Raw genomic sequence first — 25,607 nt, forward strand, 5'->3', positions numbered from 1 at the left:
TGAGCAGAGTGTCGCCTTGTATGATTCACAATTGGTCCTGCTGCTTCTATCAGCCGTTACATCATCTATAAACACTAATGGCCCATTCGCATGCCATAGCATTGCCTCCACCATGTTTGACAGATGATGATCATCAGCTGTTTCTCTCCTTTTCAATGCTTTTCTTTCCTATCATTCTGGTACAAGTTCGTCTTGGTTTCATCTGTCCAAAGATTTTGTTTTTTCCTTTTGTAGAACTGTACAGGCTTATTTAGGTGTTTTCTATTACACCCTAATCTGAAATTCTTGCACTTGAGTGTAAACACTGGTTTGCACCTGTGTGTCTCTGTTTCCATCCACAAAGGTGTCTCTTAATTGGAGGCTTAGTGGAAGTTGACAGTGATTCAACTACCAACTTGAGACTTTTCTTTACTTGGTTAGAAGTGTGAGTTGTTTTTCTTATTCGAGGAAATGATTCTGCGATCATGCACTGGCCTCAGTCGCCTTCAGGCCTTTTGGTCTTCAGTCTTTTTAAAAGTGAATCAGAATGTCGATTTGACCACTGCTAAAGTCTTTGCTGCCTCTCTGATTGCTTTATTTTGGTTTTTCGGCCTAATGATGTGTTCCCTAACTTACTTCAACATCTCTTTGGACCTCATAAAACCGTCGAGTGAAAACTATCAAATGCAAGCTCAACACTTGGATAAAGGACATGCAGTTGATTCCATCTCAAAATAATGAGGGCACATGTCTCAGTTGGCCATGAAAAAGCTTGTCAGTTAGTTGTCCAGTAACTTTTGTGCCTTGATGTCAAAGCAAAAAAAGTGTCATGTCCAAAAATGTATCGTCCTAAAAAACACAGAGGACAAAGTATTGTCCTTTTAAAAGTCATTAGAAAGGTTGTGGATTATGCTGGAGAACACAGGGGCAATTTACTGTGATGCATTACTTACAGGGATAGCTGCCAAGATGATTTCCTGAGTGGAAAAGCCTAATAAAATAGGTCCATTTTTTCTAAGAATAAAAGGACACTCAGAGAAAAGTGTAGCCAGATCATATAATGTCACTCTGTCCTTTGCTGCACTGTTTATGTGCTTCTGCAGGACAAACTTGGTCTAAAGTACCTTAAAAAAACACCCTGGTCCTTTTAATTGTTGACTCACTGCCATTCTTGCACAAAAACAAGCTCAGTGCAACAGCCACTGTTACATTACAAAAATCAAACAGTTGGGTGATTAATGAGACAGCAGTTCCCCATTTTCAGTGTAATAACACCGTAATAAAATACAGTATAATATATATATATATATATAGTTAATCATTAAACAGTAGCTTATCTGAAGAAGCAGGAGAGGCTTGCATTTTATCAGCTTTGCATTAACATAATATAATGACTGTGGACTCCAGGGTGCCGTTGCTCATAGACCTGAAGCACAATTTCTGTAGTCTTATTCTGACTGAACGAAGGTGTCACTCTTCTATCAAGCGTAGGAAGAGATGCCTGTGCTTTGACGGTTCACTTTGGTCATTTTATTAAAGGGATGCGATCATATTATTCTCCTGGGGGCTCTTTCTGGTAGACATTTACACATTAGCTTAAGGAGGCCTGTGGTGAGGAGATAACGGCTTTTACAAAGCTGGAATCCTTAATGTTTTGCCTCACTGCAAGAGTTCCCCAAAACACTGCGATTCTTCTCTATTTTTGAGAATATACACACTGCAGACCACGGCTGCTGGACATGCGTCATCACTTAAGTTTGGAGCATTTGACACATCCACCTCCATCAGCTCCATTTGTATTACACATACATTTAAGGTTGCAATATTTTATGACCTAGGCAATGTGGTGGGTAATGGTGCAGCAGCTGGATTCAGATGTCAGATTATTTATGTTTAAACTCACAAGTGCTGACCACAGGGAACATCAAGCAATGCTGACATAAATACAGCCAGCGAGCACCACTCAGCAGCCACCTGATCTAAAGTTATTGTGTTGGAGTTTGTGAAACTACACCCGGGGGTTTCAAATGCTAAAACAAATCCCTTTGCAAAGGTTTAGATGAGCCGGGTGTTTCGTGAAAACATTCAATGGTGATTTGTGGCATCCCGTATGCAGAGAATATGAATCCAATATTGAATTTCAGCATTTCGTAATTAGACCATAAATCTGCTGTCATGGGGGGAAATTATTGTCACTTCAGCCAGTTTTCAATCATGGTTGGTGAAGCAGATATTTGGCATCATATTGGGCCTGAGCGGAGATAGATGACCTGCTGTCATGCTTGCACAAACTTGAATCTGCTTGCTAGAAATTTATCAACACTAGTGTTTCCTTTCAGAGTTATCTGATGAATGGACACATGAATGTTTGTTATTTGCAGAAAATGTATCTGACTCAAGACGCATTGTGCAAAGGCATTCAGTATTGTGAGTCCCCGTTGCACTTTGTTAAAAATGATACAAACAGTGCTTTTCCTTTGCTGCCATCTAGTGTTTGATTTCAATAAATCCTGCCGCTCATTCAGCCTGATAAGGTGCACTCTTATATTTTGATATTTATGACTGAATGTTTCCTACGCAGATTGTGTGGTGTAGTGGGTTAACAGGTGAAGAGAAAGATGACTCCATTCACTTGTGACAGTTTGATGGCTTTACTAGAAAGAAGTTCATGGTCGGTTTTGAAATGTTTGTTCCTTACGGGTTTAATTTAAACACAGTACTTTCACCGCAGGCATTCTTGGTTCCCGAGAATAGTGTTTTTTATACTACTTGTCCAGTTCTGCAGGACTCACCCAGCACTTGGAGGTGTTTTTGTATTTTCCTATTGCGCCATTTAGCTGTTAGCACAAGTTTGTCAATGACTCCCATAGGAGTCTGCACCGTTCCTTCGTTTGAGGAAGGACAGAGTGCAAGCAAGGAGAGGGAGGGATGGGCGGTCTTTGTTTTTGTTGAATTTTTGTTTGGTTGTTGTTGTTGTTGTTTTGTTTTTTTTTGGGGGGGGGGGAGGTGTCTATTCACTTCTACCATTAACAACTGATTGCATGTCCCCTGTTATCCAAGCTTCATCAAGGTCTTTCTCAGTCAGATTTTTTACTTGGAACATCAAAGGCCTTAACAACCTGGTGAAGCGCTCTAAAATATTTTCAGATCTAAACACAGATATAGTATTTTTTACAAGAAACACTCCTGCAGGATACACATCATTTCAAGCTCAAGTATTCATCAGTTGGGGAGACCTTTCATTCAGCTTTTAACTCTAAAGCCAGAAGAGCAGCTATTTTAATTAGTAAGAAGGTTCATTTTACAGTTTTTAAAATAATAAAGTATAAAAAATGCTAGATTTCTTATATTTGCTGGTAGTGTATTTCATACTCCCATTTTATTAATAAACATTTATGCTCCAAATTTTATTAACCCAGATTTTACAAATAACCTATTTAGCACTCTTCCTTTTATTGATACCCATTGTTTAATTCTCGCCGGGGACCTAAATTGTGTAATGAACCCTACATCAGACCGCTCCTCACCTCGTATCTTTACTCAGTCCTCTATGTCAAAATCAATCTCGGACTTCATGTCTCAAAATGGGTTTGTAGATAATTCTGGCTCTTAGGCCTAACAAAAAGTCATACTATAATACGCTTATGGCGATCGAATCTGACTCATCAAGTAAAATCAGAACTTTTTGAATCATGGTGGGGAAAGGTGAATCTCCCAATACGTTCAAGTACACCATGTGTTAGGCTACAGCTTGTACCGTTTAAAGTAATAAACAGAGTCCATTTTTCAAAATCTTGTTTATCTAAAATCTTTCCTTCAATTCTAGACCAATGTGACAGATGCCAAACCTCCCCTTGCCATTTAAGCCACATGTTTTTCTTCTGTCCAAGTTTGCACAAATTAGCCCCTCTAATTGCCATATTTGGAATTCCAATGACCCCTCTTAATATATCTCCCCAGGAAACAGATGTTGGCTTTCTGTTCCCTTTGAGCTAGGCACAGTATTCCACGTATTTGGAAATCTCCCACGTCTCCATCTGCATCTCTATGGGTTAATACTGTAATAATTTTATTTAATACTGCAATGCTTTTATTTAATGTAGACATAAGATTTAAGTGACCCCCCCCCCCCCTTATAAATGAAAGAAAAATCTTTTTGTTTTGTTTTTTCTAATTTATTTAATTTTTCTTTAACTTTCTGTTCTTGTGTTGGTATGATGTTTTGCATATTTCAATTTGTAAAAGTTAAAATGGTTGGAGAAATCTAAAGTCATCTAAGATGCATAAAATGTGTATAAGTCCCCCGGCGGGCACTGGTTTTGTAAAGAGGACATACATACATATGTTTTCATGTCAAAACTTGTCCATTTCTCCTGGTTTACGCTTGATGATGGGCAAAGAGTCAACCAGAATCTTGGGGAGAGACTCTCCGATGTTCTGCCTGTCCCAGCGTGCCCCCTCCATGAACAGACCTATGATATAAGCTCCGTCCTCTGGCTTTTCATCCATTTGCGACCCTTCCGTAGTTACACCTTTGAGCTGGAATACAGCTCAAAGGTGTAAGTATAAAATATCTTTAGATCAATCGGAGTGAATATGACCAAAAACACAGAGGGAAGTTAGAAATAGAAATACATGCCTCAAATTCAAAACTGGTGTAGTCAATGGGGATGTTGTACTTCCTGGCAAAATTCTGAAGCTGGAGAGCCACAAGACGTGTAGGTTGGCCGTTATCTATCTAATTCTGTTATGACAGACAATAAAAAAATAGTCACAGCTAAAATGCAGGATAATAGATCGTTAGTAATAATACATATTCTCAGTGTTTTTGCTTGTACTTTTTCTGCATGCATTTTTTCTGAATATCTGAACAATAACTGAAGACCTAGCAAGCTGCACATAGTATGCTGCTGACCTTCAACTCTTTAGTATGTGCAACACTTATTTTGGCAGTCATATTCCAAAGATGGTCATGGTCTAGGTGACTCACAACAATCATAAATCTTACTTGTAGAAACTGTAGCCTGGCTAACAGATCAGTCACGTAACTCCCCATATGATTGAAAGAAGTGTACGACTTGGCCGCCCACATAGCGGGCACCTTGCCCACCAGCATGCTGTTAAAGATGCTCTTGAGTTCAGAAGACATAGCAATTTGGCCCTTCAAAGCTTTTCTGATTTTTACCAGCGTGACACATACCACATCTGTAAGTCTGACAGGAGGGGAGAGCGATTCAGGGTGAATTGTAAAGAATTTCAACAGATCAGTGAACACAACACATTTGTTTCCCAACTTCATCTACCTGCTTGGCATCACAAGTTAATGCTACCTGTTAAATCGGATGACTTCCTGCCTCAAAACAGCGTTCATAATTCTGGGCTGTGGAGAGAATTTAAATGGAAGGTGGTCATGAGATATTTTAGAACCCCAGAGATAATGGCCAAAATGAAGCCTACAAATCCTGACACCTGCTGGCGAAATTGTGGTACTTATTTAGGAACCCACTCACATATATTCTGGTCATGCCCAAAAATCTGCTCATTTTGGAATGACATATTTAAAGTTCTCAATACAGTTTTCCAACAACCATTAACAAAAGACCAACAGCTAGCCATTTTAGGAGTATTACCAAATGGTTTTGCGGGAAACAATAAAAAGTATCTCTTAAGAATCTTGCTTACAGCAGCACTAAAGTGTATTACTATTAAATGGCGGAATCTTGACCCACCTTCATATAATATGTGGATTGATAAAGTAAGAGAAATTTACCAAATGGAGGAAATAACATATGCTCTGCGGATTCAGAGAGAATTGTTTACTGAGCGTTGGCGACCCATACATGCTTTACTGTTTCAATAATTTAGCATAGGTCTGTTTCGTTTTGTTCATTTATGGCTAAGATTGTCACGTGTTATTTAATATTACATAAAGATTTTGTTTTTTTTGGTTGTTTTTGTTGGGGTTTTTTTTCCCTGTAACTGTCCTACTTGTGAACATTGACCAGTACAAGTTGCAATGTTGTAAATTATAATAAAAATTGAGTTAAAAAAAAAAACTGTGTTCATGGACTCTTCATATTTGGCTGGGTATTTATCCATCACCATTTGCATGCCAAAGTCTGTGGGCAGCTTAGACAAGATGTCCTCTGCAAGCTCATCTACTAATTCCTACAACACAAACAGACAAGAGCATGAAGCCTCATGATACCACCCAGGCAGTTGGGTGGTAACCCCCACCCAACTCCCTGCAAAGTGTCAGCAGTACTCCTTCTAAGAGCTGATTGGTCTCTTGATTGTCCTTGGTGATTTCCGCGTTACTGTTAAGTCTGAACACACAGGGATCGGCAGAAATTGGCAGGCTTCAAATGTAGTCTACATAAGTCTGGAATACATAAATATATTGTTTTTGTATTCAACTCTTTATCAGATTGGACTATCATGGACAGACTGGTTCTCCAAGGCTCAAGATAATCTAGATTTAATTACAGACATATATTACATTTGCTAATTAAAAACAAATTAATCCTTCTGTCATGATGTTTTGTTAAGAGTTTGAGTTTTGGCTGCTCCTCTTTTATTTAATTGTTATCCTTCTCATATTTGACATTTTCTCAATGTCAGCTGTGGTTGTTTGTCTCCCCTTGTTGTTTCTGTGTGCATCTCAGTGACATTTACTTTTGTGCTTTTAAACTTTCTTTCTTTGTGTCTAATTGCTGTACTTTGTTTCCCACCTTTTTATTTTCCACCATAGTTGCTTCAACCTGTCTTGTTTTCTGTCACCCCTCATGGTATATCTAGTCCTGTCTCACCACTATAATTTTGTCTGATGAAATACTTCTATGGCTGTATCATTTGTCATGAAGTTAATTAAATAAATGTTAAGTGTCTTGCACCATGGGTCCTCCCTTAAAACTGCTGGTGACACATAACACCTCTGGGTTAACAATAAAATCTGTGGCTATTGTGTTCTTTTATTAAATGCAACTGTATGTACTTTGGGAATGATGGCCTGATAATATCGATGCTCCATCTAATATCACTGAAAATTATGGATATCTTACAGTGTAGAGTTAACAGATGATAAGGTCACATAAAAAGGTCACATAAAAAAAATCACATTTCCTCATTTGCTGCTGCTCATTTCATTGGTGTTAACTGATAACCTGCTCAGTAAACTGCTATGTTGACTCTCACCTGTAAGGTATATAAGGGCCTCCAGTGGAACCTCTTCATATTCATTAAGGAACATCTGGAGCATGGAAGAAGGTTAGGCTGAACAGGAGCTTCTGCCAAATGACCTGTTTCTTGGAACCACCAAAAAAGTCCGGGTCAGAGATGGGGATGACTCTGGTATGAGTGCAACAGGTTGGCTTTAATCCCTTTAGGAGGCTTGTTTGTCATTTTCATCCCATTCTGCAGGATATTGACTGGGAACTTATCAGATGGGTAACTGGTTAACAATAACCTGAGTGGAAAAGCATAAATGTATAATTTTGTTATGTTATTGATGCAATAAATTAATAAAAAAAATGTAGAATCTGCTACCTAAAGCTTAGGTGTGTCTTCTCTGGAGTAAAGGTTTCCTCACAGAGCCGCTCCAAAGTGGGCCGCTCCAAAGTGGGCATCCAGCTGGTGGCTCGATGACAGTTCTGCAGTACCACCCAGGTGCCCTCCTTGATGGCTTTGTCAATCATTTGAGCTGCTATGGGTCTCTGCCCTTGAACAAGGGAGATGGTTTGGGTCTTACTGCCTCCCATATCTAGGTCAAATTTTAGCAGACCTAATGACACAAAGCCAGACTTTATTAAAGCCTTTTATGATTCAGATTTATAATAAAAGAGTCTTTGTAGCTCCCTTCCAGGCCAAAAGCAGGGGGTTAATACCGACGGGAGTTAAACACAACAATGTCATTGTCTGTGGAGAACGAGTCCACTGGCAATCTCGCAATTTGCCATGCCCTGAAGCCACCTGGCTACTCTGGGTGTTAGTGAGGGTAAAGTCCTCAGAGCAGGGGATTTTCTTCTCTTTATATACAATATGCCACTGTGCCTGGCATTCTACATGATAATCTACAGTAAAAGCCCCAAGGTAAGACAGACAAATATGATACAAACCCGATTAATGCTAAAACTCAGGCGCACATGACCATACATCTGAACTAACAGTAAAAATGAGCACATCATATACGTATTTTCACATACCTAATTTCTAGTTGCCTTGCAGCCTCTGTCCACCTATCCTTCCCAGTCCTCATATTCATTTCTCTGCCTTGATCAGTTTCTGAGAACACAATTCGATGTTGTCTTCCAGTTCGTTCTTCTTTTTAATCATGGCTGACAAGTCATCATTCAGGCTCTGTAGACGGTCTTGCACTTTTTTTTTTTTTTTAGCTCAGCTCTTTTCACAGCCAGCTTTTCCATCTGCACAACCAGCTCATTCTCAGTCAGCTTCAATCTTTACTTTTTGGGGGCTACAACCTTGGCTACACACTCATAAACCTCCGTTGCCCTGACCCATTTGCAGAGACCCTCTCGGGATTGTGTGAGACATTTTCATTACCTCTCTTAGGAAAGATATTATTCTTTTTGAGTTTGATGGTTTTGGGCCGAGGGTGCTCATCATACATGTCCATGATCAGTTTGCGGTAGAAGACATCAAACTTCTTACGACTATTTCCAGTTATGGTAACACCAAGAGACCATATCACAGTGAATAGGAAAAGACCCTGCAACCACATGGCTATCTGCTGGCTGACAATATTCTGTGTGGTTTCTGGTGCACAAATTTCATCTGGTGTTGACAGAAATGTTAAAACAAACACATACACACGCAGTGAGAAATATGAATACATTCTGACCAACCAATTATCAATTAGAAGTCATTCTTACTAACCCATCATGCAGGAATACAGTTTGCATAGGCTTTGTGCCAAGTGGATAGGATCTTTGGGACAAAAGGTCAAACCATCAAAGATTATCCACTGTCGATCTTCTGAGGTGGAGATGATCGCTGAAGGAGGTGGCCAGGACACCATCAGACCCTTCATGGCTGGCTGGATCGAAGCAACCATACAATTGATCCATGGCCTAGGGGTTGATGATGCAAAGATTCACTGCAAATTCATCCATGAACTTGGCTAAATGGAGATAATTTGCATAACAATTTAAACAGAGGAACAAAAACATAACATAAAATAAATACATTTAATTAATCAATAGCTTGCAATGGGTCAGTCTGAAGCAAAAATGTGGCGGTCAAAGAAACTTGCTGGCAATCACAGTATAAACTGTGTATACTATAAACTGTGAATATTTGCCATTGTAAAGATCTCCAAGTGCAGGAGTAAGAACTTTATAGACAGAAGTCTTTCCTCCTAAAGGATCCCCTACTATCATAAAGCCATGGCACACCAACATCATCTCATACACCTGTATATACAGTAAAATTAATTCTGCAAACATTTATAAATTTGAATCAATACCTGGATGATTTTGCCAATGAACCATGGAACAGGCTGGAGGTTAAGCTTTGCAATGTTGTCACTGAGTGCTTTGAGGAGGAGGTCATAGTCTGGATTTGGAAGGACAACTCCAGGAAATAAATCAGAGATGATGCCGTGCAGGGAGCAGCAGGAGAATGATATGTTAACATGCCCTGATTTATAGCTAACAGACTCAGTCTATCAGTGGACGTGGTACAAAATCTGACACCTGAAACAGTGGCACATCCTGTGCCCGACATTTGGCCATGTTGACATCCATCAGCCCTCTAAGCAACAGCATGCTTGCATTCTCCTAGGGATATTTCAGCTTTAGGTTCCCTGCTGCAGTCAGCACAGATTTCACAGCTCGCATACCGTAGTCGTAGTGATGCTGAGAAGACAGCTGCTCAGAGCACAAACGGTAGGTGGCCGCAATCTTCTGGGCCAAACTGTCAGTAAAATTTGAATTAGAGGGTTGTTGTTTTTTGTTTTTTTTACCAAACAAGTCTTCTTCTTAAAATAATTTTCAGACCAAAACATTTTGTGGAATATTTTCCCCATGAAGCCCATAGAGAATAGTGAGATTTCACCAATGAGACCATAGTCTGGCGCCATCATAGCCACTGTACGGAAAGAGCCTGGAAGACTAAGACTGCCAGCTCGACATACAGTATATTTTATTCACCTTACTGTTTATATTATGTTAACAGTGTTGTTAGCCTGTATTAACTGTATATTCTGGTCTGATATGTACCTTTAGGTTGTCAGGAAGCTCGGCCCTGCCAGCATAACCAGGGTTCATGGTGATAAAGACAGATAATGAAATGCCCAAAATTAATTGAGTATTTCTTTGCAATTACAAACTTTGTGTATACAATCATGGTATCAAAATAAAGCTAACATTTGTGAAATTTCATCAGATTGATAGACATGACTATAAATTTACGCTACAGTAGGATGTTTTGACAAAGTAGGACGTTTTGTCAGAAAACCGGTTACATTAACTCTGAAGAATTTCTGGTTCTGTTTTGTTTGTTTAGCGGACTTTTGCGCATTTAGGTAACAACTCTTTTAATCATGGCTTGTTTTCCTTGTGTTTGGTGGTTGTAGAAATGGTTTATATGAGATTTTAGCTGAGATTCAGAGAGTTCTGTGGATACCACACATGTCAGGACTTCTATTTCTGACCCTGTGTTATAACCGATTAAACGTGATCTCCTTCTTTTTGCCCCCGGTACTGGGGCGTGGGGCTTAACAGGATAATTACAAAAGGGAGAATAAAACTAAACATGAGGAACCAAGAACACAAGACTCTTTCAAAATAAAACAGGAAACATGTGGACATGACATGAGCAACATGAAAACACGGAGACAGAAAATACATGACACAGAAGACTGGGACAGACTTACACCAGGGGACACGAAGAGTCTCATAACTAAGCAGACATAAAAGGACCTAAACTATACTGCAATTCAAGGCAATAATAATAATAATAATAATAATAATAATAATAATAATAATAATAATAATAATAAGACTTAATATCATTTCATAAATAATCAAAAAATACAAAATAACTAATTAACCCTCAACTTAAGAACAGCACATGAATAGAACACAATATAAACATAAGAAAATAATACAAAAATAATACAAAACGCTGGGTCAGAGACCCAGCCCCTGACAGAGAACCTGCTGAGCCACCACAGAGGGCACTTCCACCCGTGACACGCAAAAATCTATATTGTGAGTAGACTTGTAAAGACATTTCTATGTAAATATGTTCGTATAATAACAATATGAAGACGTACTAAAATTGTTAAAAAAAAATACTGAAGTGCTCTTCACACTAAATAGAGCAAACACTATTCCCCTATTTAGTGATCTATTTAACTTTAAAAATTTTCCATCTTCTTTCCCTCTGACATATCAAGGTTGTACATTTCTTCTTGTTGTTTTGATCCCTCTAACACCCCAGGACCCACCTGTAAGCTCGAGGGGGAGAATCTGTTTCTAACTGCGTATTTTAGAGGAAGACAGCATTTATACTATATTAGGTTTAAATAGGGTTCGTTTCAATTGTAAACTGGTTCTCATATGGCACAAACGTATCTCAGTCACACATTCGTACACACATTTGGCCTAATTCTTTACCTCAACATGATTAAATTAATTCAAACATGCCCAAGCTCCCGACTGAGCAAGTCATTTTAAGAATTTACTCATGGCCTTGTGGTCCAGACCATCTGATCAATTGAACACCACACACTAGTGTCACAGGTGTATGCTAGAAGGGAAACCCTTCTAAACGGGACGAGCAGCAGGGGATGATCACGGAAACAGAAAGACATGTAATACCCGGTTAAAATAATTAATAAAAATATATACTTTATTTACAGCATAAAAATACCCCGAACAGGGAAAAGAATAATTAAAAAAAGACATAAAACTAAGGATAACAAAAGTCCAGTCCTCAGTCCGCGAGCTGAAGCCCCCAAGGGTCCCAATCAGTCTCCGCCACACTTAAGGCCACTAAAAGTCTGCCGAACTCCACCAGTGGGGCCGGGCCAACAGCATCCTCATGTAGTGTCCTCTGCCACTCTGTTACCGCTAGACACAGGAAAGCAGCGGCAGTCACCCTTCCTAATTTACCGGGGATGTCTTTATGCATTTTAACAAACGGGACTTACCCCGCGAGGGGGGAGCTCCAAACTCCGCCCGCCACTGTTCCGTGCCTTAAGCTTTTTAGCTGGCGTCTTGCTACCACCGTGGAAGAAGTCTGCCACCCACGGACCGAGGGCCCTCTCTCCTTCTCCTGCGACTGCGGCCGCGACCTGCTGCCTTCGGCTGGGTCCTCTTTTTATATTTTATAGCATTGCACTTCAAGTTAAAACCATAAGTGACCAAACCAACTGAAAGTTGTCTATAGCAGCGATCAGTAAGCTGTGTGATGACCAGACGGGGGGAATTGCCCAGATATTCATAGCCATATTTCAAGCAGGTTGTAATCATCCGCAACATCACTTCTCCATCCTCCCAAAAGTAACGCAACTGAGAAATCCACGCAAAGTCATTCAGTGAGGAGATACTGTCCTCTGCAAGTTTTGCCACAACATCTCAAGCTAGGAGAGAAAAAACAAAACAGGTTAAACACAGATAACATATTATGTTAAAACAAAATCTAATAATTTTGATATTTAGAAATTACCATGAACATCAATCGCAGTAAGAGCACCAAGGGTCATCCTTGCCCCTCCAGGGAACTTCCCACGCACCAGGTCCACAATGTCAGCAATCTGGGCATTGCAATTCTCCACATAGGCCTTTGGAAGATGAAACCAATAAAAAAAATGTAAAAGAAGTTTTAAGTTTTAAAGAAACCCACACAGTATCATTTCATAATTGGATTTTTTTTTCAACTTTTAAATTTTTTTGAAGACTGACAGGCAGAGGGTTGGTCTGGATGGCTTCAGACACTTGGCTGGTCTAATATATAGAAGAGGCACAAATAAGAACTTGGCCAGGCCACTGCAACACCCACTTCTTCCGGGGAATCTACATGAAACAAAATTCAGATAAGTTTGAACTCTTGATAAAATAACTGAAAACACTATTTGAATATTTGAATCAGGATGATAGGAGTTATAGTATTCTTTAATCATATTTTACAACCCCTCTATATTTTAGAGGGGTCTATCATATGCTTTCTCTAGATCCACAAAGACTCAGTGCAGCTCCTTCTGACCTTCTCTATACTTCTACATCAACACTCTTAAAGCAAAAAAATAATCTGGCATGAAGTCGCACTGCTGCTCGCTGATCATCACCCATCTTCTTAACCTAGCTTCAACAACTATTTCACATATCTTCTCAATTTATTGTGTTTTAAACATGCCGAACACTTCTGAGCGTTGGGTTCTCCACTTGCAGCAACCATTTATATCACTACGGTCGGGCACCTGGTGTTCACGCGTGACCCCGCCAAATTGTCTGTCGCTCGGGAGGAGTTTGCAACCATGGAGCGCCTGGGCATTGTGCAGTGTTCGACTAGTGCCTGAGCTTCCCCATTACACATGGTGCCTAAATCTGATGGTCGGTAGCGACCTCAAGACAGATACATTAGCATTCCTTATCCTAAAAACATGATAAAGAGTAAAGTAAGCATTTATTTTGTTAGGAAAAGATTTGATGGGCATACAAGTCAGAGTAGCATAATCCAAGAGGAAGCTGAGATGCCTGGTTGCCTCATCAACCTCGCCTATCAGCTTGTGAATGGTCACATCCCTGGTGGTTTTAATGTACTGGTTAAGAGACAGCAACTCTTCTGAAGTTTCCGGGTGCCTCTGACCATCTTCGTAATTTCCTCATACATTTTACATATCCCAGTGAAAAAAAGGACAGCTGACCAACCATTTTTCCAGCAAACCTTAGAAGTGATCATAATAAAAAGTCACAAAATATGGCCTCTGCACTATGTGAAGTGAAAAACTGCAAAAGTATAACAATGTAAATCAGACATGAAACAGGAATCTATTTTATGCATATGAAATATGTAAAATAGTTAGTAACACAACACATGCTAACACTGTTTTGCTGTATACCTTAGCTTGAGCTGGATAAATCTTCTCCTTTTCAGTTGATATTTTGCCAGTAATCGCCATGTCCTCAGTAAATTCCAGCTTTGCTATGCCTTCAAAACACTTATTCAGGTGGGGTTGGACACACAGGGGGTATCTGGTCTGTGAAAGAATCTCCAGGAGCTCATCATTAGACCGAAAGAAGAATCTGGAAACACAGTGAACAAAGAAAGCTGAAACAGCCACTTGAGAAGATCCTTAACAGTATTTCTAATATTAGTAAATTAATTAAGTAACTCTTCCATATTTATTTTTCTGTATTAATGTAAGATTTTCCTACAGGCATCTATAGCACTGTAGATGCTTCTGCTTTACGTTAGTTCTATTTTTTTTTTAATTTAATTTAGCAAACATAGACTGTCAATGTGTATTTTAGCCTACAAATAGGAGTCAAAATAGCTGAAATATCAAATATCTGAAGGTACTATCAGTGCCACTGATAGTGCCCTTGGAAAATAGAGCCTCTTCTTTTCCAGGTAGGTATTGAGGCCTTTTTGAATGTCATCCAGAAGCACATTGGACTCCTGCAACTGTTCCAGCATGTTGGGCTGGCCCGTAGCCACTAACACACGCGTATCCTTAACCTGGAAAGTGTTATCACACAGAATTCGAAACAAAATTCACGAGATCCAATTACAGAAACTAAAACGCCTTTTGACAGTGTCATAGGGATTATACCGCCTCCGTCATGATATTGTTCCAGTAGCTGTCCACAATGGCAAACTTGCGTCCCTCCTCAGGCATCTGGGCAACGATGTCCTCTGAGCTGAAGATGGGCTCAAGGTAGAGCCACATAGCCTGACACTTCAACATGGCATCTAGTATGTCCTGCATATGTCCTGCAGCTTGTCCTCCCATTGCTATTTAGGAAAGTATCAGTAAGAATAACTGCATTTAAAACCAGCTTTTGTTGTATCTCATAGTCATAGCATTTCTAATGTAGAATTTACCAACGACTAAATTCAGATAAATGTCTTAAAGAATAAATACAAGACTAGACATGTACATAACTGTAATATTAGCATGGGAGAGCATAAAAATGGAAATTCAGAAAAATATACACTAAAAGGATAAATATATTGTAATTTCTTTGCCTGAGGCTGTGCTTAAGCAGGTCAAGTAATTTTGTTCTTGTTGGAAACAGAGCTTGCATATCACTTACTCAGACCGCTTTTTAAACGGAAGTGCACGCTAATCCCACAGATGTTTGAATTTGAATTTTAGCAGTGCCAGTGCCCCATTATTACATCTAGTACGCATTCAAATACAAATATTAAAATCAAAGTAAAACACCTGCATCCATTATAAAGCAGCAGGAGTGAGCCATCTGCAGAGTTTCATGTTTATGTAATTACACACTAGTCACAGTGGCACTATTTTTGCATGCAAAATGTTGGAACAACATGAACAGTAGTGCTGCTGATTTATTCTATAAGCAAGGAGAGAATGAAGAAATCATGTCTGCTCCATATCTAGCAAAGCCTGTTCTTTGTTGATATGCTGTATGGAGGAAGAACAACAACAATCGTGCAGCACCCTCTGGCCTTACAGGATAAAGAAAGGTCTATGTTTTAACAGGTACAAAAACTATTTAAGCTACATTACCAAATGAAAAGATAACATGTGTACTTTAAGGGAAGTAAGAATGTAGCCTCTCTGACCTCCAGCTCAGTGACAGCATCCACCAGGTTGGTAGTGATTTGAGTGAGATTTCTCACATTGTTCTTTATTTCCTCCATGTTCATCAGTTTCTTTTTCTTAAAAGCCAGAATCTCTTTCTGCACATCTTGCAGCCTCTGGTTAAAGCTAAAGACCCTGAAACAGTCAAATGGGGACAGGGCAGTCAGTTTGAATTGTTGGTATTTACATTAAAAAGAAGCTGGGAAAACAGACAGTAAAGCTGCATTTCTTACCTTGTTTGAAGGTGGTCCTCAATCTGTTTTCTGTTTATTTAGACTTGCTCTGCTGTCTTCAAGCTCAGTCACGATCTCTTCTGTAGTTTTTGGGGTGCCTCTGACCATCTTAGTAATTTCCTCACTCTTTTCACATATCCTAGTGAAAAAAAGGACAGCTGACCAACCATTTTCCCACCATACCCTAAAAGCGATAACAGTAAAAAGTCACAAAATATGGCCTCTGCACTATGTGAACTGAAAAAAAACTGCAAAAAAAAAAAAAAAGTGAAACAATGTAAATTAGATATCTATTTTTTACATATATGAAATATGCAAAATAGCATTTTTTGTGTTACTAGCTAACACTGTTTTGCTGTATACCTTAGCTTGAGCTGGATAAATCTTCTCTGTCAAGGGCACTGTCTCCTTTTCAGAGTTGATATTTTGCCAGTAATCGCCATGTCCTCAGTAAATTCCAGCTTCGCAATGCCTTTAAAACACTTCTTCAGGTGGGGTTGGACACACAGGGGGTCTTTGGTCTGTGGCAGAATCTCCAGGAGCTCATCATTAGACAGAAAGAAGAATCCGGAAACACAGTGAACTGATGACACTGTAATTAATAGATACACTGTTTTTCATTCTTTACAATCAGATGTTGACTTTCCTTCTTTCGTAAGAGAATGCTTTCTTTTTAGATCATATATTTAGATTCTATTGTTCTAATTGTATTAACATATAAATATATTTGATACTTTTTTGTATCCGCAAATTATATTTGTGTCAATTTGTCCATTTTCTTAGCTGCTTATCCAATATAAGGTAAAGGGGTTGCTCAAGCCTGTCCCAACTGTGACAGTACATCCTGGATAGGTGGTCAAAAAAAACCTTGTCAGTTTGTATCAGCAATGCAAAGAAGACATTGTGTACTTTGATGCCACTATAGTAAGAAAAGAAAGTGCTGGAATGCCACCATACTATGTGTATGAGTTGGTTGTCAGAAACCCATCCAAAGGTGCACCTCCTCTTCCTGTTGCTACATATGTCATGTGTGACCATATTACAGCCTCTGTAACATGCTTCTTGCAGGCCTTTCAAACAGATCTGGTGAGAGCTTTTGTAAATCGGGCCTACAAAAGGCCTGTCATGTTCATGTGTGATGGATCACTAGTACTCCTCTGATCCATTTCCATCACATTCTGCAGAACAAGTCGTGAGGATCTGCTGCAGAAGCACTTTCTCTTGCTCACTGGCAAACATTCATCACAGACATTCAACGTTCCCATTCTTCATCGGTATTTGAGCCACGTCATGAAAAATGCCAATGACCTTTGTAAAAAACAGTATGCACATTTACATCAATAATTCTTTGAGAATATAACATTTCTAATTTAAAGGTACTACTAACAGTGATTCCATTTCTTTCTTTCTCCAGCATTCCAGAGAACTACAGGCTTGGAATGCATCTATTTGGGCTGCTTGCATGTTGTGCTAACTTAAAAGACATGGATGAGGTTGTCCATAGTGCAGCAGTAGTGTTTTGCAGTCCTTGTAATGGAAAGAATATAACAAAGCACTACAACAACCTGAAACTCCTTATGCAAAAAAGGGGGACCCTAGATGTGGATGAAAAGACTGTGATTGCTGAGGACTACAAGGTTAACTTATATTTATTAGTAAAGTAATATTAGTAATAAATGTTTATTTGTCTCTGTCCCATATCAATTCATTACTTTATATTATTAAAAATAACAATGTATTTTTAAAACTCAATAATCTGTTAAAAAAATGAAATAATTATGAAAACATGCTTTCATATGTACATACTTTAATGAATTTAACATTGCATGAAAGTAAGAATTTTATTTTATTTTTTTGCTTTGAGATATTACTGAATATATATAAGTTTTACAGACTGATGTTCAGAACGCCCCCTTGAAGACCCATTTCCAGGAAATTGTTGACAGTGCAACACTGGACTGTGAGGGTGAACGAAACCTCTTTTATGCCGAAATGTATTTCAGGTCTGGTAAATCACCTTCTACCACATGCAACTTTGTGGTCAGCACTGATGCTCGGTGCATTTTATTTTTTGTATTATTTTTATAACTTGTCATTTATAAATAACTGTAAAAGTGACAACTCAGTAAAGATTTGTCAGTCAGTAGCTTTTGTTTGTTACTTATATTTTTGAAGTATTTGGATGCTCCTCAGGGGATCTTGGATGTCATGGTACTGATCCTGATTAACTCCATGGTGACATTCAGCAATCCAAGAACCAGGTATCATGAAGAGAAGAATAAGTGTAAAAGAAACAGAAATTGTAGATAAAATTGAAATACATAGATTGTTTAACTCACTATGTACTATTACATTACATCATTTTACACAAGACAACAGAAGCCAGGGAATCATGGAGAAAAGCCAGTAGGATATGAAAAGAATCCGTATCCAGAGAAGAAGACTGACACGGCTTGATGACTTTGTTGACATATATCAAAAAATGCACGATGCCCTCCTTCTTGAATATGCAAACATGAAAATATCAAGAAAGTATGAACAATTTCCTGTTACTGAAAATGATATTTTATACAAATAGAGCAACATAGTCAGAACCAGTGAAAATATTTGCCTATGTACAGAAACAACTGGTGATGGAATCTGTAAGCATTAAAAGTATGTCTGTATACTCAACAGGCATGGAGAAATGGAAAGACAAACACAGTCTGAGTGACCCAGGGTCCGTGAGCAGTTGTGGACTTGTATAATATCTTATATGTATGGTTGCTGCTATGCTGCTGTCCCTGTTTCCATGCTTACATGTATAGGCAGGTGTTTGTGTGTGGGTGCGGCTGTATCCGGTAGGCCGGGCTACAGGCACCTTCAGGCCTGGTGGGTGTGGCCCTGCCAGGTGGCTGGCCACACCTGAAGATGATGCCACGCACCTGCAGCTGATCAGCCTTGTCAGGGGAGCTATTTAAGGGTGTGATTGAGCTCCTGCTGATGTGGGGTTGTTGTGTGAGACTGCATGTCAGTTGTCTTACTGCGCAAAGTCTTTTGAGTGTATGCAAGCTGTAATTGTGTATCCTGACAGCTGCCTCTGTTATTTCCCCCCCCGGCGGAGCATGGAAACGAGAGGGCAGCAAGCACAGGGGTGTGCGGACACACGGGAGCTGAAAATACAGAGCACGGACTTCGGGCGTAGAAAGACACGACAAGGGAGTCAGGGGAGCGCACGGGGATCTATTGTGTAATATTCACAGCACTGTCAATAAACGCACAGTTTTCTGCACCAGAGTCCTGCATTGTGGGTCCTGATTTCCCCACATTCCCATGGTCTACCAGCCATGACAGTGTGTACGTGTCACCATTAGTGACAGGCTTGCCACTGAAAAAAGAGAAAACTGAGGTATGTTTTAATGTTCCGTTAATTTCAAGAATTAAATGACAACCGGACTTTCAATTCTTTAAGCTCACAATTATCCTTTCGTCGTTCTATAAAATAAACAAAAGAAGTCATTCAAAAATGTTATTTGTTAACAGAGAAAGACACGACTCCCACGGTTCCTGTCAAAACCTTGGAACAGGAACAGCTCAAACAACATGATATTGTCTAAAACCAGGTATTTTTACGTTTATTTTATGTCTACCGTTGTGTGTTATTATCGTACATGAGTCTGATGATTGTCACATGTCTGTCTTTGTAGGATGAAAGCCAGGAACAAGTAGCTGTTAGCCAGAAAATTGCAACATACATGGCTAAGAAAGCGTCAGTCACATTTTGGAAAGGAGATTTCAGTGCCTTCGAAATGGCTGCAATTGTGAATGCTGCTAATTTCTCACATGGGCAGACTTACAAAGGCACTATTTTGCCACTGGTGGATGTAATATCCAAACAGAGAGTGATGTCTTCATTGCCAAAAACGGCAAATTAAAGACAGGACAAGTAGCGGTAAGCAGGGAAACTACCTTACATGAAGCTTATTCATTTGGTAGGCCCATGTCTGCAGAATGACCCAACAGTGCGCATGATATCCACTGCTAAAATAAAATGATAAATGAGTCCACAAAAAGTAGCAGTCATTAAATAGATTCAAACTACGTTGTTGTTTTTCAGCTGTTATGATTTCTAATCCAACACACCCCACAAATATTATGTGTAATATATCAGCATTAATAAAGTGTAATTCATGTGAAAGGTACTGTAATGTTTTCTGGAATAAAAAGGAAATTAAAAAGATCACAGCAATAACAAAGATTTTCTTTTTTATTACAACCCTCAAATCAAGGTGCCAGATGATTCTCCATCTCAACTGGAAAGGACGGAGCACCTTGAGAGAAACACAACAGGACTGACAAAGGATACTGCATCATAGGTGATGTTACAAAATACAACTCCAATTCAAAAACTCTTGTGTGTTCGAAAACCAAGTTTTGTTTGCACCTATTTTTATAATTATATATTACCTGTTATATATCTGTTGATGAATGAAAAGTATAGATCACAGAAAACTGACTAATTTCAGTGCAACATTAAAATTTACAAGTTACTGAGATTATTTTTACAAGAACAAGAGTAACTGAGACAAGTTTGAATTTCTTAATTTTGTTTAACATCACAAATAAAACACATTTCAATTATTGGACTTTATTTATGTAATCATGTAAAATCTGGAGATATTTTGTTGTTGTTGCATGATGTACATTTTTTAAAAATACATTTAAAACCATTGTAATCTATTACGGTACAATGAATGTTCTCAGAAGAATGAGTTTTTGAACTCATAACAAATTACTATTCTGTTGTTGACTCACAGGTCACATATTTGTGGAAACACCATGAAACAGAAGTTGTCTTTGTGGTCCTGTCTCAAATTAGAGGTAACGACTTCATCATACGTCACAGTGAGCTCCTGTCCCTTAGACCACACAGCTGGCTTGTAGGAGATGTATGTACTCCTAGTATAAAAAACAAAACAAAATTACTGCATAATGTTAAAGCTGGGGCAGATAAAAGAAGATCACAAAATTTTATTTTGTGATCTTTGGAGCGATAGAAATAATCAGGAGACAAAGTTTGTCCAAGGTAAATTTTTATTTCATATATTAGAGATTTCTGATTTTGGAAATTTTGTAATGTCTTTAAATAAATAGAAAAAGTATTTCTGCAGATTTGTTATGAATTTCTAATGTGTCACAGGTGAACTTTGACAACTATAAAACCATTGTATCATTTGTACACATTGGAAATATACACGGGAAGTCTGGTTAGTACTAGCAACATTTTTGTTACACTAATTTTTTTTTTTCCATTAACAGTGTTCATAATTTATGTAATTTTAAAAACTAGATCTATCACAGTACATAACTGCAATGACAGCTCTCTGTATTTGGTCGATCCTTCAAGAAAGTCTTTGGAGCAGGAAGAGTCTGACCGGGTAGCCCAAAGATTCTGGTAATTATGCATTATTTACGTCTTTATTATTATAACAAAATATTAGGTATTCTGTGATGTCATTAGAAAAGTGACAGGACCAAGGGCCTTTATCTAAAGGTGCTTTCAAACTGCGTGACACAGACTGCCCTCTAACATAATTTTTTTTTTTTTTTAATTTGTAGCTTAATAAACTGCACTAAAGATGAATAAAGAATTGTTAGAAAACAGTCATCTTACATGAATTACAAAGGATTAGTATCTGAATAGGGCATTCACCTGTTTATGGAGGACATCTGTTTCTATATTTGAACATATGGTTGGAGATGAAAGGGTAATAAAATCCATGGTTATCAGTTATTTAAACAAGTATTTCCAAACTAGACACAAGCAATTTCCAAAAATAAAAATACCCTTACAATGCTTAAGGAGAAAGACATTAGCACAATTTGTAGATTTAAAAGAACATATGTAGAATATCACCAGAAAATGGTTATCCCCGGAGAGCCCAAACATAAGTACATGGATGGAAATCACAATGGAAATCTATAACATGGAAAAGATAACAGCTTCTGTTAACCACAAGCTGGAGAAATTTACATCATACTGGGAAAACTGGGTCAAATATATCACACCTCATAGGCCAGATTTTATTTTTACAAACCAATAACTGTGATGTATGAGAGTATATATTTATAGGATCACCCCCTACCAACACATCCGTTTTTTGTTTTTTTTTGTTGTTGTTGTTTTTTTGTTGTTTTGTTTTGTTTGTTGGTTTTGTTTGTTTTCTTATTTCGGATTATGTGATTGTTTCAATTGCTTCTATAGTTGTAAATATTCTTTCTTTATGACTTGGATGTAAATTAAAATACTATTTTGGTATCTCAGGCAGATAACCTAAGCAACAAGTATGCTTACATGATGTACATACTGTGAATGCCTGTTTTTGAAACCTTAATAAAAAAATATAAATCATAAAAAAAATAAAAGAACATATGTATTTTAACTTCATGTAACATAATATAGATCACAGGACATTCTCTCACAGCTTTAAAAACATGTTGAGATTCATTCATGTGTCTGTCTGATTCATGAAAAAGAGAAGGATCATTTTGTGTGTAACTTTTATCATGCAACAGAAACTGTACCTGCTGTACTGATGTTTTCACTTTAATTCTATTTTTGTTTGTTTGTTTGTAATGGATGCATTCCCAAAGAAACCTGAAATTACATTTTGACAACTAAAAAAGAGATGGCCAGGCACAAAGGACATTGCCGCAGACAATACTTGAGGCCTCAGGTGTGTAACATCTTTAAGTTTCATTTATTTATTCGTGTCAAACTGCTGAACACTAACATATATGTATATTTTTTTATGTATTAGTATTCAACAGTGACAACTGTGTCATGTGTGCAACAGTGAAACCACCCAATCCAGGACCCTCCATCACTGACTGGGTACAATGTTTTAAAAATAGTTTTGTTGTCTAGATGACATATTTGCTTCTGATTCAAATTATTTTATTTCTGTACTTATTTACTTTATGTCTTTATGAAAACTCATGTATTTGTTGTTCACAGATTCAGTGTGATAACTGTAACCACTGGTTCCATTCTGAATGCCTGGACATGGAAAAGGCACAGCTCATCAATGCACAGAACAGAGTGGAAGTGTATGCTTTGTCTAACCTAAGTCCACATGTAGTAAAAGCCACTGACTTGTTTATTTGCGTCAGTGATTATTGGTGTTTTGAGGAACACATGTGCAAAATACATTATTGATAACATTCTTCCTTTGAGCACATTATTTAAAGGTAAGGTAACCGTGCAGGTAGGAGTTATGCATACAGGAATTAACATACACATGCTAATTTCTACAGATTACAATGGCTTATATTTCAGTGTTCTAGATAGAAATCCCAGAGGACTGCTAAATGGTCTAACCTGAAATACAACAGACATACAAAGGTATCGATGGAATCCCAAAAGGTGGCACTGTAAGCGATCCCTGAAAAGGAGTCTGACATGGGCCTGACAGAGTGGACAGGGTTGAAACATGAGCCAGCACCTACAATTGGATTTGCCTGGGCACATACTGCAGCTCTATGCCAGCGTAAAGTTACACTACAGTTATTAAGTCTGGACATTAGCATACAAGTTTCAGTGACAGGCTGCCTGTTTTGAGGCAGTCTGTTAAATTGGCAATACTCTTTTGAATCAGTTCGTCTCTTGTACTTTGGCACTGTCTCTGGACAAACTCTTCAAACTCAGATGGTAGGAGGGGGAGGCTGGAGGAGAAAAAGGTCCTCCAGCTTGATAAACCTCAAGGAAGAAAAGCTGAAAGGAGATCAAAGATAATGACTTGCATTTCACACTTTAAAAGTTACACTTTTAATTGGTTCAGTCAGTTAATTAATACAACCTAGTACAGAAATTCAGCTTCACACCACAATACTCATGCTGTTTCTCTTTGTATCTGGCATAACATTTTAGCGTTACATCTTAGAAACTGAGCTGAATTAGCTGTGGGGGAGGCATGAGGTTGTTTCCTGTGTGCTCAGTATGACAATTTACAAGTCAAATTCTTCACTGAAAATATCCCATGCACTGCAAGTAAAACAGCATAATCTAAGTGAACAGGAAGAACACATTACCTGCTTAGCCACATCTCCTGCAGTAGGAGCATAATATGAGTGACAGCAAAGAGATGCTGTCTTTGCCACAACTTAACATCCCTGTAGCTGGTTGCCCAGGACACTGCACGAAAAAACCTCCTGGGAAAAAGCTGAGGGATACTGCATATGGATAATCGATGACGTTCAAATGGGTCCATGAGAATGTAGTTCACTGGTCAAATGATCATGAAAGAATAATTAGTTTTTGTCTGTTTAATTATAGAACAAATGCTAACAGTGGAGATGTTTGCAATCACTAAGGATTACTATCACTGTTTAGTACCTACGCTTTTCAAGCTGAAGTAATAATCTCTTTTGACTTCCTCTTCCATGGCAGCACTCAACTCTGGAGGGGTTTACTATCCTTAGTGTTGGGAGACAGCAGCTGCATGATGTTGATCATCTGCTGGCAGGGCTGGGGGGCCAACACTGAGCTGGGAACAGTGTTGATGTAGTAAATTTACCTCTGTGACAGCAAACTCAAGGTCATTCATGTGTTTAAAAAAAAAGGGGGGGGTTTAAATCAGCGTCTGACTAATTACACACTAAATTATGTGATACTTGCTTCCAGGTCTGTGTCATTAGGTTCTGCCTGAGTGGCCCTGATCATCTTCTCTTGCTCAAGCATTGTGTCCAGCTGCTCTTCAGGACTCATAGGTCGCCTGCTGGGTCTGGGCAAGCTTCTAGACCTGGACCTGAAATGATACATGAGGAGATGCATCCCTATGAAAGGGTGAGTGAATTAGATCAAGTGTTTTAAGAAGAAGAACACCTTAAAGTTAAGTTACTGATGTCATTTGTTTGCTTAAATGTATAATTACCTGCTCCTTGGGGTTATTGCTTTCCTCTTTCCAGGTGGTGTTAGTGCTAAAAGCCTCATTAAGATCAAAAATATATGCTGAAGTGAAGTTTCTCAGGCAAGTCTTAAGAAGTACTAAATTATCAGATAGCAAATCAAAGAATACTGCAGTCTCACATCGCTTTACAACGCCTTCCCTTTTTAATCCCACAGCGAGACAAGCTCAAAAGGATACAAGACCCTGCTGGTTTTGCCAAGGATTGATGGAGAGTGTGTCGTCTGCGCTGAAGCTGATTAATTTTCAGATCCTTAGCCCGGGGCCTGTAGTTGTTTCCAATGGACTCACTGGGGGTTCGGTAGTGACGCTGCTCTTTAAATGGAACTGCCAGCATTCATGATTTGATCTGGAGAATGGTTTGGTATTCGCTGTGCCTTAAGACGATCTGAGTTCAAATAAAAGGTTAAAAGGTGGCACAAGGATTTTTGCTTCTAACTCCAGACAATTACTTATCTGACTTTTCTAAAGCACTAGTTCATATGCAGCACCGTGAACATTATTCTTATTTGATTGAGTTTGGAGGGTTCGCTGTTACAGCTCAAGGGCAAAGGTGGGGGAACAGAATATTCTCTCTTCTGACTTGTATTAAAAATGGAGTTGTCATCCATCTGTAAATCGGATGAAAACAGTGAGGGTTGGAACCAATGT

The 25,607-nt window shown here is 38.6% G+C and overlaps 1 long non-coding RNA gene and 1 pseudogene across 1 annotated transcript; one reads left to right on the top strand and one right to left on the bottom strand.

Annotated features, from left to right (window-relative positions):
* Positions 1 to 4,180: 4,180 nt before the first annotated feature.
* On the bottom strand, positions 4,181 to 25,379 carry LOC120726479 (annotated as a pseudogene).
* LOC120726692 lies at positions 18,731 to 23,150 on the top strand. Its single transcript, XR_005694370.1, has 10 exons — positions 18,731 to 19,399; positions 19,534 to 19,613; positions 19,698 to 19,942; positions 20,280 to 20,366; positions 20,808 to 20,871; positions 21,191 to 21,257; positions 21,398 to 21,445; positions 22,645 to 22,727; positions 22,812 to 22,885; positions 23,009 to 23,150. It is a non-coding gene; the product is annotated as an uncharacterized LOC120726692 (long non-coding RNA).
* Positions 25,380 to 25,607: the final 228 nt, after the last annotated feature.

The sequence above is a fragment of the Simochromis diagramma genome, unplaced genomic scaffold (genome assembly GCF_900408965.1).
Source record: "Simochromis diagramma unplaced genomic scaffold, fSimDia1.1 OVJJ01000753.1, whole genome shotgun sequence".
Lineage (NCBI taxonomy): Eukaryota > Metazoa > Chordata > Actinopteri > Cichliformes > Cichlidae > Simochromis > Simochromis diagramma.